Source organism: Prunus mume, linkage group LG3 (genome assembly GCF_029339155.1).
Source record: "Prunus mume cultivar Tortuosa linkage group LG3, ASM2933915v1, whole genome shotgun sequence".
Taxonomy (NCBI): domain Eukaryota; kingdom Viridiplantae; phylum Streptophyta; class Magnoliopsida; order Rosales; family Rosaceae; genus Prunus; species Prunus mume.
Window position 1 is genome coordinate 22,825,180 of NC_142700.1, and position 17,230 is coordinate 22,842,409.

A 17,230-nucleotide genomic window follows, 5' to 3' on the forward strand; every position below is an offset into this window, starting at 1 on the left:
CAGTTTTAGCAGTTACCTACATTAAGGCACATGTAATTACAACAATTATCACTGAAAGCCATGATTTTGGAATAAATGATGCAATGGAAACTACTTACATGCGTTACACCATTAGTTAATGGTAGATCAGTACTATCTTGTCCACGGGGTATCCGTACTAGTTTACTTTGATTATTGGTGCCCCAGCTTGTTATTCACACTGACCATGCATGAGGAGCGATGTTTCCAACCCTTATAATCGCACCTTCTAGATTTCTCTATTGTCTTTTCTGTGGAAACAAGGTAACGTATTAGGTAACATATTAGGTTGAAGATATTTATAAAAAAATCAATTTAATGCAGGAGTTTTAAGTACATAACACATGTTCAGTTTAGAACTTACCGCTTCACGAAAGTCCTCATAGTGCCGGTACCTTACGTACTCATCTCTGTACTTTGCATAGTAGGATGACTTTGCGAGCCATTCCAAAGCTGGATACTCATTAAGTGCATCCTCGACCTCTAACTCTTTAGTGAGTGTATAATTTGAAAGCATTGTCCCCAGTGGAGTTTTGGGTACTCGAGGTTCTTTGCTGCCTAAGCTTTGCATAGCCACTTGCTCTCCCAAATACCAAGCAGAACCAGCTTGTCCCTCTAGTAGAATTCGTTTACACCTTGCAGGCATGATATTTTCTACTTCGTCCAGCATCTTAGATTCATTGGTCCCCTATGGGTTCCAATTAACCTAAAATACAAAGTAGTTAGCTTTGGGTATCATACTTATTTTTGCTAATAAAAGCCCGGTTGAAGAGTAAATGCTCTATACCTGATTATTTTTTAAATGCCACATCATGACTCTAAATTGTTCCAAATCATGGTGCAAGTCTCGCTTGATTTTGCACCTAACCACCTCAATGCTCGTTGCCATGTCTTGAAGGTCCCAGCGGGCCTTGCTAAAGCATCATGACTAAACTAAAACCATATCCAATTTGATTAAAAAGAAAAAGTTTAAAGAGTTCTCTCTGTACCAACTAAACCGACTTCTCTATCCACAAAAATTCTACAGTGGGTGTGGTGTATCCATGCACCCCTATTATGAACCATGGGATGAGTAAGCGGGGATGTGGGTTAAATCCACATCGTTGAATGGTGGTAACCGGTTAAAATGGTTGCTGTAGGTAAAAGAGAACAAAAGAAAAATTAAAAAAGAAAAAGAAAAAATAGAACAACAAAAGAAAAATAGAACGATACAAAGAAGGGCAAAGAAGATCTAGAACTGCTGAGGCAACTCAGAAGAGATCATCTCTCCCTTTCATCCCCTACAACTCAGAAGAGATGTGTACTGAGGGGATATTTTCTGTTCTTGAGGTTGATGTTGGTAATTTTTAACAACAATATTAAAACCTTGTAAGTGCACAAATCAAGTGATAGTAAGCAAGCAAGGGTCGATCCCACAGAGATTGTGATCTAAAGAGATGTTTATCAATGTCGCACAATGAAAACTAAAACACAATTAAACACGAAAATAAAATAAAGATTGAAACCACAAGGACTTCCACACACACTCCAACACCAAGGGGGGTTTTGATTTGATTTTGTGAATAAAACAAAATAAGGAAAACAAAACAAAACAGAATTTAAATTAGAGTTTAAGAGAAATTGGTTTAAAATCAATCAAGAACAATAGCTAGGACTCACTATCCAACTCCAAACAATCAATCAATCAATCCATGAACAACAATTGATAATCAATTTCTAGCAAGCATATGATGACGACACTCACAACAAGATCATGGCATTTGACTCGAGTTGTATGATTCTCTCTTAAGCGTATGTAAAGTGTATGACATTTACATCAATACGTGTATTCTTAATTGAAATCTAGTATGGTATTTACTCAAATTAAAAATCAAGAATCCATTAAGATCAAAGAGAATATGAGTGTCACAAGAACCCTAAAACATGGCATTTGTTATTAGGAATTCAAGAATCGATTTCTCATAAGTAGTTCTTAACCCAATTATTTGTTGCAAACAAGAACACATTCAATATGGCAATTGACCTATGTTCTGCAACAATTTAATTCCAATACATGCTTCAAAGTTAGCTACTCAAAGAAATAAAATATCAGAATTCACATAACATAGAGAAACCGAAATCATCACGCTTGTAGAAACTGAAAATCCATTCAAACTTGTTTATAGAATTGAAATCATGTTTAGGGCTTCAAGATTAAGCCCTAACTAACAAGAAATTAGTTACTCATGTTATTGGATGAGCTCAAAAATAAATACATAAGAACTGAAAATTAAAAGAAGAAAGGAAAAGAAGAACTCGTTGGCAGATTTCTCCTCTTGTGTAGTTGATCTCCTTAGGACGTGAATCCTTTGAATCAGGGCCTTGAATGGCCTTTTATATCACTTATATTAGATTTCTAAAACCTAAGATTGACTGAAAAGCCGTCCAAGAATTCTTGGTAAACAAGGAATCCAAATAGGAAAGTAAAATTCACAATTCCTAACTCCATAAGGAAATACAGCTCAGCCCAATTGTCACACGATTTGGGGATCTCCGGCCTTGTATAAAAATCATTAAAAATGTATTTTAGAAAGATAAATGTCTTATTTTTTCAACCATATATAGCACGTAACTTGAAAAATTCGGGAAGGCTTCCGTTTCTTCACATTCATGTAACATGCATGAAACTGTCCTGTCTGCACATGGGCTAACTTTACTTGTAATATTGTACCAATTGGCTTGGTAGAAAATTCTAGAAAAATCACAGATTGAACTTGAAGATGTTAGCTTTCATCTTTTCCTTGCGCTAAAATTCCTCCGAAAAGTTGATTTTCCCTTAAAAACCTTCTAAGAGCACAGAAAAGCTGAAAATCAGAAAAGTAAAGTAATAAGCCTCTTTTAAATCTAATTCTCCTACAAAACCTAAGTAAAAAGAGTACATAAATGAGTATATTTATGGACTTATCAGTTGATCATATTGGCATCTTGTGGTTTGCATTAATTTCTGCTTAGTTGCTTCCTGGGCTTAGCCCCCATTTTTACAACCAAAAAAAAAAAAAAATTAACTTGTTGAAGCCAACGATTGCTCTGTCGTCAAAGTCACTGTGAGTACAAAACATTCCATTTTGTTTTTGGGGTTAATGAGTTTTTTTTTTGCTGAAAAGAAAGCCGTTGTAATTTGAGTTTTTTCACAGACAAGAAACACAATATGATTAATGTCAATATCTTTCTCTTATTTCATGTTGGGCATATTGTTGATGTTGAAAAGTTTGTGACTCGTTTGAAAAACATTAGGTAGAATTTCTTAATTGTAATGATATAATGATATCTTACATTGAGTTCATCTTTGACTCATGCAATTACCAAATCGTAAGGGGGTTTTTACAATTTGTGTACATACTTGGCATGCAATTGGGAAGCCTTTTTATTTTCAGAATGCAATTTCCAATTGATTAGTCTGTTATTACAATTACTTGTAATGCAAATGCCATGATATTTGTAGCCTTGCATTTTGGTAATGGAAATGCAAGAGGTACTTCAATATGTCATTTTGAATCCAATTATGAATTGGTTAGTCCGATTTTGCAATTAATGTATCCATATTGCCATGTTATTGGTAGCCTCTTCAATTTTGAGAACATATTTGATTTGTCAACGCAATTGACAAACAGTTACTTCTAATTGCATTATAGTCTTGCAATTGACAAACTGATCAGTCTCTTTGCATTCTTGTCACGCAATTGCCATTATATGTGCGCAATTATGAAACGTAGAATCTCTCATTAATGACTAATCCTTCATAATTTAATCGTATGTTTATACTTCTACTAAATGCAATTGATGTGTATCCATTTATTTTCATATTAATTATACCATGAAAGACATGTTGCCTATTTTTAGGAAATGGATGCAGAAGCAAGAAAAAAGAATGGAATTCAGGGCCAAAACTCCGTACCTAACAGTGAAGGTTATTTTGTGGAGGCTGAGTCACTTGAAGAAACTGAAAATGTCCACTTTACAGTTTTTGGACAGCAGAACAAAAGAAATTATTGAGATTAGCAGACACTGTGAGTATGATGGGTTAAACTTCCAAAATATGAGCATTGCTGATTTAGAGGGGAGGAAGTTTGAAAATTTTGAGGAAGCAGAAAGATTTTACTAGAATTATGCTCTTGCAATTGGTTTTAGCATAAGAAGAAGTCGTTTGAGACGTAGTGAGGGTGGGGTTGTGATGGGAAGACAATGGGTGTGCTCAAAATAAGGGAGTAGATCAAAGAAATGGACGAATAGAGAGGACATGGTTCGTACACCAAGGAATGAGACTAGAGAGAATTGTCACGCTGCATTTGCTGTGAAGTATTATCCTAAACGGGATGCTTATATTGTGAATAAATTTGTAAAGGAATATAGCCACAAACTTGCTAACTCACGTGAGGTGCCTTTTCTTCGTTCCCCCATGTGTTACGGAATCCGACATAGCACAATCTATTTCTATGAGAAAAGCCTCTATTAAAACCAGTCGAACATACGACTATATGGTTGACCAAGCAGGTGGATACATGAAAGTGGGGTTCGCTAGTAAGGATTTATATAACAAGATGGAATTCGAGCGTCGACAAGTGGTATTGGATGGTGATGCACAAGAAGCAATAAGTTACATGAATGCTAAGGCAATACGGAGCCGGAATTTTTTTGCATGTTTAGTGTAAATGAGGAGAATAGATTGGCAAATTTGTTTTGGAGAGACTCTAAATCTCTACACAATTCTTGTTGCTTGGGGATGTGTTGATATTAGATAGCACGTACAATACCAACGTATATGACAAGTAAAAATAATGGATTTTAGTGCACCTCACCATTCTAAGCACACTAAACCTAAGGAAAATATTATTTTACTTTATATTTAAATATTAACATGAAAATGACCAACTCTCGTTATGTAAAACCTAAGTATAGTAATTTACAAACGTAAGGACATCGTTTACAAATTTTTGGAATGCCTATGTCCATAATAGTGTAATGTTGGTCCTTATGTTGTAAATATTTGTTCTTACAAGGATAAGGACCGAATTTACTCCTCCAAGGAGAATGACCGAATTTACTCCTTCAAGGTTCATTTTTACCTTAATATTGTATTGGGGGTCATTTCCTTTGTAAATTATACTATTATAGGTGTAAAGATCTCTTTTATAAATTTATGGAACCCCTATGTCCATAAGAATATAACGGAAGTCCTATATGTTGTAAAACCTCTGTGTTTACAAGGTAAGGACCAATTTTACTCCACCAAGGTCCACGCTTACCCTATTCTTATACAAGGGTTCCTTGTTGTAAATTATGGTGTTACGAGATTAAGGATGACTTTTACAATGTAATGGAACGAGTATGTCCATTTTAGTATAATACAAATCCTTAATGTTGTGACCATTATCCTTGTTTACAAGGCTAATGACTCAATTTACTCCTCTACGGTTCATTCTTATCGTAACATTGTATTAGGGGTAATTTCCTTTGTAAATTACGCTATTACAGTGTAAGGATCCTTTAATGAATTTATGGAACCCCTATGTTCATAAGAATATAACGGGAGTCCTATATGTTGTAAACTCTCTGTGTTTACAATGGTAAGGACCAATTTTATTCCACTAAGGTCCAGACATACCCTATTCTTATATAAGGGTTCCTTGTTGTTATAAATTATGGTATTACGAGACTAAGGATGACTTTTACAATGTAATGGAATGAGTATGTCCATTTCAGTATAATACGAATCCTCAATGTTGTAACCACCACCATGTTTACAAAGGATAATGACTCAATTTATTCCTCCAAGGTTAATTCTTACCTTAACATTATATTGGGGGTCATTTCCTTTGTAAATTACGCTATTACAGGTGTAAGGATCCCTTTTATAAATGTATGGAAGCCCTATGCCCATAAGAATATAACAGAAGTCCTATATGTTGTAAACCCCCTATGTTTACAAGCAGTGGTGGATCCAGGATTATGTGGCCAAGGGGGCTTAGTGTAAAACTTCCAAAATTTTGCCAAGCTTACTTGTAGTTGAAAACAAGGGCGGTGGACAGCGGCGGTGATCGGCACTGGGCCACCAACGAAGAGTTGATGGTTGTTATCGGAGGTTGGGAGAGGTTAGGGTTTGAGAGGGTGGGAAGAGGAGGTGTGAAATTGGGAATGAAGGGTTTAGGGCTGCTGTGCAGATTCGCAGGGCTGTGTTGTTCTTTTTCTTTTTATTTTATAAACAAATGGCCCAAAACGACATCGTTTTGAGGCAAGGTCATTTAAAAAAAAATTTGACTGAGCCTTGGACCAAACGACATCGTTTGGCATGGCTCATTAAAAAACAGACGACAACACACCGCCAAAGAAAGCTTCTGCCTCTAGGGACTTTTGTCGAGCGGTTGGCGTGTATCCAAGGGGGCTTTCATGCAGTCCCTTGCCAACTTTCCAGCCTTCCAAGGGGTCATCTAACCCTTCTTGTCCCAATGTGCGTCCGCCCCTATTTACAAGGATAAGGACCAATTTTATTTCACCAAGGACCATGCTTACCTTATTCTTATACAAGGATTCCTTGTTTTTGTAAATTACACTATTATGAGATTAAGGATGGCTTTTACAATATAATAGAACAAATATGTCCATCTTCGTATAATACCAATCCTTAATGTTGTAACTAGCACCTTGTTTACAAGTATCATGACCCAATTTACTCCTCCAAGGTTCATTCTTACCTTAACATTGTATTGGTGGTCATTTTTCTTTGTACTAGATGTCCTTATCTTTATAAATTACGATATTACAAGATTAAGGATGGATTTTACAATCCCATGGAACACAAATTCCCAACATAGAGTAATACGATACCTTAATATTGTAATCATTTGTGTTTATAAGGACCCAATTTACTTTCCTAATGTCCCAAATTACTTTAATATTGTACTAGATGTCCTTATCATTGTAAATTACAATATTACAAGATTAAGGATGGATTTTACAATCTTATGGAACACAAATTTCCAACATAGAGTAATACGAGTCCTTAATATTGTAAACATTTGTGTTTATAAGTATAAGGACCCAATTTACTTTCCTAATGTCCCAAGTTACCTTAATATTGTATTAGATGTCCTTATCTTGGTAATTTATAATATTATAAGATTAAGGATGAAATTTAAAATCTTATGGAACACAAATGTCTAACATAGAATAATATGAGTCATTAATATTGTAAACATTTGTGTTTATACGTATAAGGACCCAATTTACTTTCCTAATATCCCACTTGACCTTAATATTGTACTAGATGTCCTTATCTTTGTAAATTACGATATTACAAGATTAAGGATGGGTTTTACAATCTTATGGAGCACAAATGTCCAACATAGAGTAATACGAGACCTTAATATTGTAAACATTTGTGTTTACAAGGACCTAGTTTACTTTCCAAATAATGTTCCACTTTACGTTAATATTGTACTAGATGTCCTTATGTTTGTAAATTACGATATTACACAATTAAGGATTGATTTTACAATATAATGAAACACAAATGTCCAACAGAGTAATACGAGTCCTTACTATTGTAAACCCTTTTGTTTACAAGGATAAGGACTTGATTTACTTCTCTAATGTCCCATCTTACATTTATAAATTTATTTTTTTAAATACATGTTTACAACATATTTACACAGGACAAAAATAGCATTTACAATATACTTTATTGAGTTTTTTGACCCAAAAAAAGAAAACTTATTCACTTTGGGGTTACAAAACTATTTGGAATGGGAAGTGAAACCATGTGGAAAACCAAGCCAAAAGCGAAGGAACTAGGCACGCATGAGAACTGCATGTTTGCAATTTCCAACTGACTGTTTGTCAATTCCATTATTCTTTTTCAATGTGCTATTGACTGTTTGCCAATTGCATTTTTCTTTTGTAATTTCCAACTGACTATCAATTGCATTCTTCGTTTGCAATTTTCAACTGTCTGTTTGTCTACATTCTTCATTTGCAATGACAACGAACTATTTGTCAATTGCATTATTCGTTTGCAATTTCCAACTAACTGTTTGTCAATTGCATTATTTCCTTTTCATCTTGGGTGAGCCAATCTATCAGTGCCTTTTCCATCTTATGGTCACTTCCTTTATAATTAACTCAATGACCATTGAGCAAGGTCTTAAATATTGATAGTTTCGGAAGTATCGATGGTTCAAAAACACGGAAATATCGATGGAAATATCGGGAAAATATCGATATCGATAAAAATTGGATAAAAACCACGGAAATTGTGATAAATACATGGAAATTTTTAATGAAACTTTAGAAGAAGTTTATTTAGTCAATCATCTATTATTTTGACACAAAAAATTGGAAGGAAATGCATTGCATAGTGGGTTTGAGTGATTTCAGTTGATTATATTGCGAGCTGACAAACTCTGTGACTTAGAAAATATAGAGTAATTAATGAAGAGAATTAAACACCCCATAGTAATTTATTTATCATTTTTAAGTACAATATTTTACACTTTATAAATTGCATGGTAAAATACATGTGTAACCTTATTTCACATTATTCATTGGACATGGTACACGTTCTTATATTTATTATTTATCAAAAATTGAAAAATAATTAAACCAACTTGACTTTTCATGAAAATTAGGCACTTTACCATACTTAAAAAATAATAGTGAAGATTGAAAATTAACTAAGAACATAAATAAATTTATCAAAGAAAGAATTAAGTAGTAAACAAAGAAAATAAATATTATAGAGATTTGAGTAATTAAGCAACAATTTGAAGGGGAATTTAGTAATGTAAGTACTTATAATGAATAATAAAATAATCAATAACATTAAATGGATTAAATAGAAAAGAAATATATTATATTAAGTAATTAAGTAACTGATCAACAATATAAAACAATAAGTAATTATGTTAATTTCTATTTTGAGAAACAGCTCGCATATATTATAAATACATATTCCATAGCTTATTATCACAAAATGATAACTGGCGTGGTGGTTAAGTGGCTCCAAAAATTCGGAGTTGGGAGGGGTTCGAACCCCATTGTGTGCTGAGTTTAAATTGCTTAATTTTTGAAAGTTCAAGTTGGGATATTATATATACTAAATTCCATAGTTTATAATCACAAAGTCATCAGCAGCGTGGTGCTTAAGTGGCTGCAAACATTCGAGTTGGGAGAGGTTCGAACCCCATCATGCGCGGAGCTTAAATTGTTTCATTTTTGACACAGTTCAAGTCGCGATATTATCGATAATATCGCGATATTATGACCATTTAAATAGAGAAATTGGACGAAAATGTCTTACCCAAAATATCCTCGAAATTATCGACGAAAATATCGAAAAAATCACAATATATAATTGGAATTGTGCTAAAATTTCGCAGCCCCAAAAAAACGATAATTTCGCCGATATTTCCCTCCTTTGCATTTCGTTTTCACCTCAACTATGCTTTGCCCCAAAATTTCGCCGATAATTGGAATTGTGCTTTGCCTTTTTATTTGATCGTAGCTGCTTTTTCTTTAGTATGCACCTCCCCTCATTTGCATTTCGTTTTCACCACAACTCCTTTTCCCTTGGTTTTTGGGGGTGGTGACTTGATTTTGGTATCCTTTACTAATACCTCGTCTTCCTCGTTTTCCTGGTTGTTTACGTCCTCCTCCTCACTTTCCTGGTTTCGTCCTCCTCCTCATCCTCCTCTTTTTCCTCCTCATTGTCATCATCCACTGCATTCTCACCCTCCTCACATGAAGTCCCAAACCCATTATCGTTGTTATCACCAAACTCATCATCCTCATCATCAATTTGATTCTCATCTTCCCCATCATCAATTTGTTTTCCAGCATGGCGGTGATGGTTATGTTTAATGTCTCTCCTACAAAAACAAAGTCATAATCTTTGATAATTATTGCAATTATAAATATGTCACCTAATCTTTAACTTAAAATAAAATAACAAATATGGCACATAAACATCTTAACTACCCGCCTGCATTGCATCAATATTAGCATGAACATGTTGTCTTGCAAGTCTTAACTCCTGCAAAAGAAACATGATTAAGTTTTAAAACACAATATTTTGTTTATGGTTAAAACCCAATTAACATAAATTATCACTCATCCGCATATAATTCTAATTAAGGGCACTTCATTTGCCATAACATCATGCATATTTGCCACAATATATAGCGAGTGGAGTTTGAATTCATATAAGCCATGTATAGAAACAAAAATCCAGTACTTAAGTGGATTGCATTAATTTGGTAACACTCCTAAAAGCAATTGAATCCAACATTACCTGTCGAAGCTTCCTTATGATTGTCCTAGCAGCCATGCATTTAGTGAAGAGTAAGGAATTTAGCCTACTATTCATATCCAATAGTTTTGATGCTGTTGATGCACTTACCAATAGTTCAAATATGTTGTGTAAATAAAGTTAATATATTATTGTAGTTTCAAGGTCAACATTGTAATCATGTAGACATGACCTCACACTTACATATTGGACATCCTCCGGGAGTGGAAGGCACGTGTTAGACTTGCCTCTTGGAATATCCAATACTTCACAATCATCACCGTCTCCCCATTGCACCACTTGAGCAGTCTATAATATATCACCTTCTACATATCCAATTTAATTCTGAAGCGTCACGAAACACTTTTAATGGTTGTTTTCAACATACTGACTTTAATGACAATTTTACAATTTTTAATAAGGTTAACCCACCCACATAAATTAAATTCATATTATGTTTTCAAAAATTAACCTAAAGAGGTGAGGTTAGGGTTTAGCAAAATACAGGTCATATTACGCAATACTAATTTTACAAAAGGTTAGGGTTTATCAAGAGATAAAATGAGATTCTTCAATACTGGCCTTACAAAACTTCAAACCAAGTGCTTTAAACCTTAACAAAATAGCTACTAATCAATGGAGGAACCTTCACCACATAACATATGTCAACTCATATGCAATTGCCAAATCATATAAACAAATTGCACCCTATATAATTGAATTTTAGTCAGTCATATCAAATAAACTCACGTTCCAATTATCAAACTGATTTTTATAGAACCATATATGAAATTGCATTCTTGCCAGTCATATCAAACAAACTCAATTGGAAAGTAATATGCCAACACATATGCCAATAAATTATCTTCTATACATCCAATGAAATTCTTATGCATAATATGACAATGCTCGTTTTCTGTATAAAAGATAAAATTGCAATGCTACTAACTTTCATTCAAATTTTACAATTTAGAATAAGGATACCCATAAACAGAAATTAACTTAAAAATTCTTGAGATTAATTAGGGTTTAGCAAGAGACGGATGAGATTAAGGTTTACCCATAAACATAATTAACTTAAAAAGAGGTGAGATTAGTTAGGGCTTAGCAAGAGATAGGTGAGATTGCTCAATACTAACCTTAGAAAGCTTCAAATCCAGTGATGCCCAATGCTTTAAACCCTAGAAAACAATTGACAACCAATGGAAGATATGGCCATCTTTAGCAATAGAGTTTTTTTGGGTTTGAAGTTTAGGACCAACTTTGGGGGGCATCGTGCACTAAAATACCAAAGAAAAAACTTATTGCCTTGACCTCTAATTGCAGGCTTTTATTTATTTTATACAAATCAATCAGCATGTGCACTGCACATGCTTCATAAAGGACAAATGGCCATTTCAAGCGGGCCTGTTTTGCCTTGGCAACCTATGGGTCCCACTGAACCGAGCAACGATAAAAAAACTTTGAACCCATGCACCTGACTTTCCCCAACGGCTAGAAGCCCTGTGGTGACCTCTAGGCGCTCCGATTGATTTTTCTCCTCCAATCCAACAACAGCCAATTTTTGTGTAATAAAATTATGAAAAAAATACTCAAAAATTTATGAATTTTTTTCTATAAATACCAACCAATACTCTTCACTTTTAATACCAAATCCTCATACATTTTCTTCTCCTTCAACTATTATTCATTTCTACTCAACATTGTATTCACTTTCAAATTTTATTTTTCTTTATCATCTTATGACTTCTTCTATCGAAATCGGAGGAGCATGGAGCACCATGGAAGATGTTTTGTTGTGTGAGTGTTGGGTCCAAATTAGTCATTGTCTCATCACGGGCAATGAGATGAAATTTTGTCATATGTGGAGAAAAATTCATACCGAATTTTGTGAAAGATCGGGTTCGACCCGTACAGAAATGACATTGTCTAGTAGGTGGAAAATTCTCAAGTGGCTCTTGTGCGCCCCATTTATGCTGGTGGCATACCGTACCGTATTGTGTTGAACACTCACAAAAGCCGTGGCCTTCCGCTAGGTTAGACCCTCCCCTAGAAGTACAATGGTTGGCCCGTTGGGGAAATGGAGAGATGCTTTGGCAAAATCGAGGGACAACCATAGAAGTGGGGAAAATCTTAGCAATGAGGTAAATTATTTGTAATTTTCATTTTATTAATTTTAATGTCCTACTATTTTTTTAAAATGTTTCTTGCATTTTTAATCTTTTGTTAATATGTCTTGCATTTCCAATATCTTGTTAATATTTCTTGCATTTCCAATATTTTGTTAATATTTCTTGCATTGCCAATATTTTTTTAATGTTTCTTGCATTTCCAATATTTAAAAAAAAAAAGATTATGCAAGCACAAATGTGGTTTGGTGCTATTAGGCAAGGCAAAAAAACTTTCAACCATGATCGATGTTGGGAGGTGGTGAAGAATTGTTCGAGATTTCGAATTATTCCAACGGGTCAGACCGTTGTGTTGAACGAGACGCCACTCCATGATTCACCGGCATTGGATTCGCCTTTGGATCCCCGATGACTCAAGACTCACCCATCCAAAAGGAGCCGAGTCTTATTGGGAGAAAGGCGGTGAAAGCAAAGATAGGGAGTAATTCTAGCAGTAATACATCTAAATTTTTGGAGGAAATTGCAAGGCAAAGCGCTATGAGAATTGAAAGAGACATGAAAACTCAAGAAGACGAAAGGGCAATTCAAGTAGAATATGCAAAAGAAAGGGAGTATGTACGCAAAGAAAACATTGAGAGGAATGATCGGAAATCATGGCCATGGATACAAGCCATATATCCCCTGAAACAAAACAATTTTGGAAGCTAGAACGAAAGAATGTTATAAGAAGAAGACTTTTCCATGACGATGGACCTAGCAACACGGATTGGTTAAATGATTTATACCATTAAGTTAGTTTGCTTGCCTTCTATTTCATTGTATTTTAATGTTTTGTTTTACAAATTAGTTGTAATTCATGTAATTTATTTAATTAGTAGTAATTCTTAATTACTTATATTGGTTTTCTTTGAGTGAATAAAGAAAGCATTCAATAAAATACATTTTTATTCAAAACATTCCATAAATAAAAAACCACAACCAAAGCATTAAAAAAAATAAAACCACAACCAAAGCATAACTAAAAATAAAACATAACCTACGCATAATTTTTTTATAAAACAATAAAAAAATCTTCACTTCACTTCATTCACCGTCATTGCCTTTCACTGCCCATAAATGCTTCATCAAGTCAACTTGACGTCGTTCATGAATTTAAGACGACTGCATCTCCGTATATCGATCAATCATACAGGTCATGAAACGATCGTCCCTAACCAACGGTTCATGTTCCAATGGTTCTCCATTTGGCCCCATGCGTCACAACCAAAGCATTAAAAAAAATAAAACCACAATCAAAGCATAACTAAAAATAAAACATAACCTAAGCATAATAATAAATAAATAAAACATCTTCACTTAACTTCATTCACCGTCATTGCCTTTCACCGCCCATAAATGCTCCATCAAGTCAACTTGATGTCGTTCATGAATATAAGACGATTGCATCTCCGTATATCGATCAATCATACGGGTCATGAAACGACTGTCCCTAACCAATGGTTCATGATCCAATAGTTCTCCATTTGGCCCCATGTGCTTTTCATAAATTCTTGTCAAGGCCGTATTCATGGGATCCGGTTCATACACGTCTGTAGCATCTTAATCATAGTCATCTTCCACAATCATGTTATGGAGGATGATGCATGTCATCATTATGCTCATCAGCACCTCCTCATCAAACAGACGCGCCGCTCCCCTAATAAGAGCCCAGCGGGCTTAGAGGATACCAAAAATAAGAGAAATGAAAATATAGAGAATATCTGGTGTGAGAGGCATGAGCTGAACCTCTAATTTTATAGAAAAATTTAGGCAGATAGAGATGACACGTGGCGTGATTTTAGAGGGTGAAAATCTTATATGAAATTTGAATTTTGAATTTTTTCTGAAATTTAAAACCGAAAATCTTATCCAAAAATTTTATCCGATTATGAGATATAAATTTTATAATTAATATTGAAATGTACGAATCCAAAAATCTTATCAGAAAATCTTATCCAAATTAATTATTTATGTTTAAAAAAAATTGAAAAATAAATAGTATTTGCCCACGGGTGGAAACACACATTGCTTTTTATAAGGGCAGTGCCCCTAGCCCCCCATTGCCATGACAAAGGGCAAATGGGTGGAGTTGCTCTATGCAGCAACTTCCTAAACATATCACTTTCCAAGACAGCTCCTAGAATTTAAGAACTTGCACACTTACATATAACAAGCAAAATGCTATATAGACCTTTTTTTGGTTTTTAATGCTATAGACCTCAGCGAAAATTCTGTGGTGCATCGGTATTGCACTGTACACCAATGATCCAACGGCTGAGATTCCATGTTAAAAAAGCATGGCTGAGATTGAATGACTTAATAACCTGTTGAGCCCTAGTTATTCAACATGTGAGTGGCATGTGAGGAAAGAGAAAGGGAGGTTTGGAGGATGAAGAAGACGCGCTTCTCTTTGCTTGCCCAAATCCAATCCCTAGCTCCTCCAGAACTCTTTTTCTCTGCTTGCCCACCGCTTGCTAAAGAACTTTTGGATCTGCTTCACCAGGAAGTCATCTCTCTCAGTTGCCCAAATCCATCCTAAGCACGTCCAACTCTTATTTGTGCTTGGGCAAAATGCATCTGCAAGAAGGTAATGCTCATTGAATTGAGGTCCTCAACTCTTCTCTCTGGTTGCCCAAAACTCATATGCAGATATGGAATTGATGGTGGGTCCAACCTCCATGATGAAATGGTCACCAAATTGGAGTTATTGAATTAATTCAGTTTCTTCTCTTGGCATTGTCTGATATAAATTTCAATTTCGTAGGGGAATGGATTTGTAATAACAACGTGGTTGTAAAGATTTTGAAGATCCTTGGCTGTTAACAACGACATTTGAGTTGGTGGCAAAAGGAAGTGCAAGGAGGAGGCTTTGAAAGTATGGAAACATCAAGTAAGATTTCAAAGAAACCTCTTTTCTAGTTTAGGACTTGAATGTATTTTGGGTAATGAGTTGATCTAATTGCATGTTTTTTGTTGCGAAATAGTTATACGTGGTACAATTATTGACCTGACTATATGCAATTGCATGAGATTATTCATTTGTGTTTTGTTAAGAGAAAGTATGTTAACACATAGAGTATAATGTAATTTCAGTTTGAAATTATATTTCTCAAGCATAGAAGGGTGTGGTAAGATGGACAGGGGTGTAGAGACATCAAAGGGTGGTTGTAGTGATTCAGGGTATCTGGATGGTTGTGAAAGGTCGAGTCACAGGGCACCGGCAACAGAGAGTGGGCATATGTCGGCCGAACATATGGTTAGTCAAAGTAGTGATGATAATGGTGTTGACATGATTGCACCGAGGAAAGAAGATGTTATAGGGAAAAAGTTTAAAACGATAGAATTAGCGGAACAATATTATATGAGTTATGCAAAGGGCATTGGATTTAGCCTGAGAAAAGACAAATTGGTTTGAAATTCAGAAGGGAAAGTATGTAGGAGACGGTGGTGTTGTTCTAAAGAAGGTTTGAGAAATGAGAAGTTTAATGATCGATCAGATAGAATTCGACCACTGAAGGCAATTACAAGAGAGAATTGTTCTGCCCATTTTTGGGTGGGTTATGAGAAGAAACGTGATGTTTACGTCGTTAGGAATTTTGAACCACATCACAATCATCAACTAGTTACTCCACTTGAATCGCCATATCTCCGATGTAACCGTGTCGTTAGAAAATTTGATTTAGCACAAGCAGTGGGAATGCGAAGAGCATTGTTTAGAACATGTCAAACATATGAGTATATGGTGGACCAATGTGGTGGGTATTGAAATGTTGGTTTTCAAATAAAGGATCTGTACAATAAGTTGGATGCATCACACAGGGAAATTTTACTCGACGGTGACATTAAGCCGCACTCTGTTACTTGAAAGCTTAAAGGAGCAATGGATCTAGAATTCTTTTGTAAGTTCAGTGTTGATGAGGAAAATAGGCTTGGTAATTTGTTTTGGAGGGACTCCACTTCACTTTTGGATTACATTGCCTATGGCGACGTCCTCATATTCGACAGCACATACAAAACAAATGTTTATGACAAGCCCCTAGTGTTGTTTGTCTGTTCAACAACTATCGGTCATCAGAATGTTTGGTTGCGCATTATTGCAGGACGAGACATTTGAAACTTATAAGTGGTTATTGGAAACATTCATGGCATCCATGAAAGATAAGAAGCCAATATCAATATTGACGGATGGCGATGAGGCGATGCGTAAAGCCATTGATGATGTGTTTCCCATGTCTAACCATCGATTTTGCTCATGGCATGTGTCAAGGAATGCACAGAATAACTTGAAGGATGATGAATTCCTAAGAAATTTTCAGGCATGTATTTGGGAACCATTTGCATTGGACGAGTTTGAGAAGAAATGGGAGGTTTTTAGGGAAAGAGCGAGTACTCCAAAACAAAAAGAATGATTGGAAATGATGTATGAAAAAAGAGACTCATGGGCTGAATCATGTATGAGAGGAAAGTTTTTCGGTGGTATGTGCACCACTCAACTTGTGGAGTCCATGAACAAGTATGTGAAAGATTACTTGAGGAAAGGCGTGAAGTTGTTTGAATGTATTCTAGCAATTGATAGGGCTATGTTACGTCTTAGGAATAACACGGCGAAGGTTGGTTTCAACGCAAAGTACTCAACACCAGTCCTTAAAACCGCATTGACAAAACTAGAGCAACAAGCTTCTCTGATTTACACGCATAGGTGCTCAGTATTGGTACGTCATGAGAT

General features: G+C 35.2%; 1 pseudogene; it reads left to right on the forward strand.

The window, feature by feature from the left end:
• Window positions 1-12,873: 12,873 nt before the first annotated feature.
• LOC148919125 (protein FAR1-RELATED SEQUENCE 5-like) lies at window positions 12,874-16,618 on the forward strand (annotated as a pseudogene).
• The last annotated feature ends 612 nt before the right edge of the window (window positions 16,619-17,230 follow it).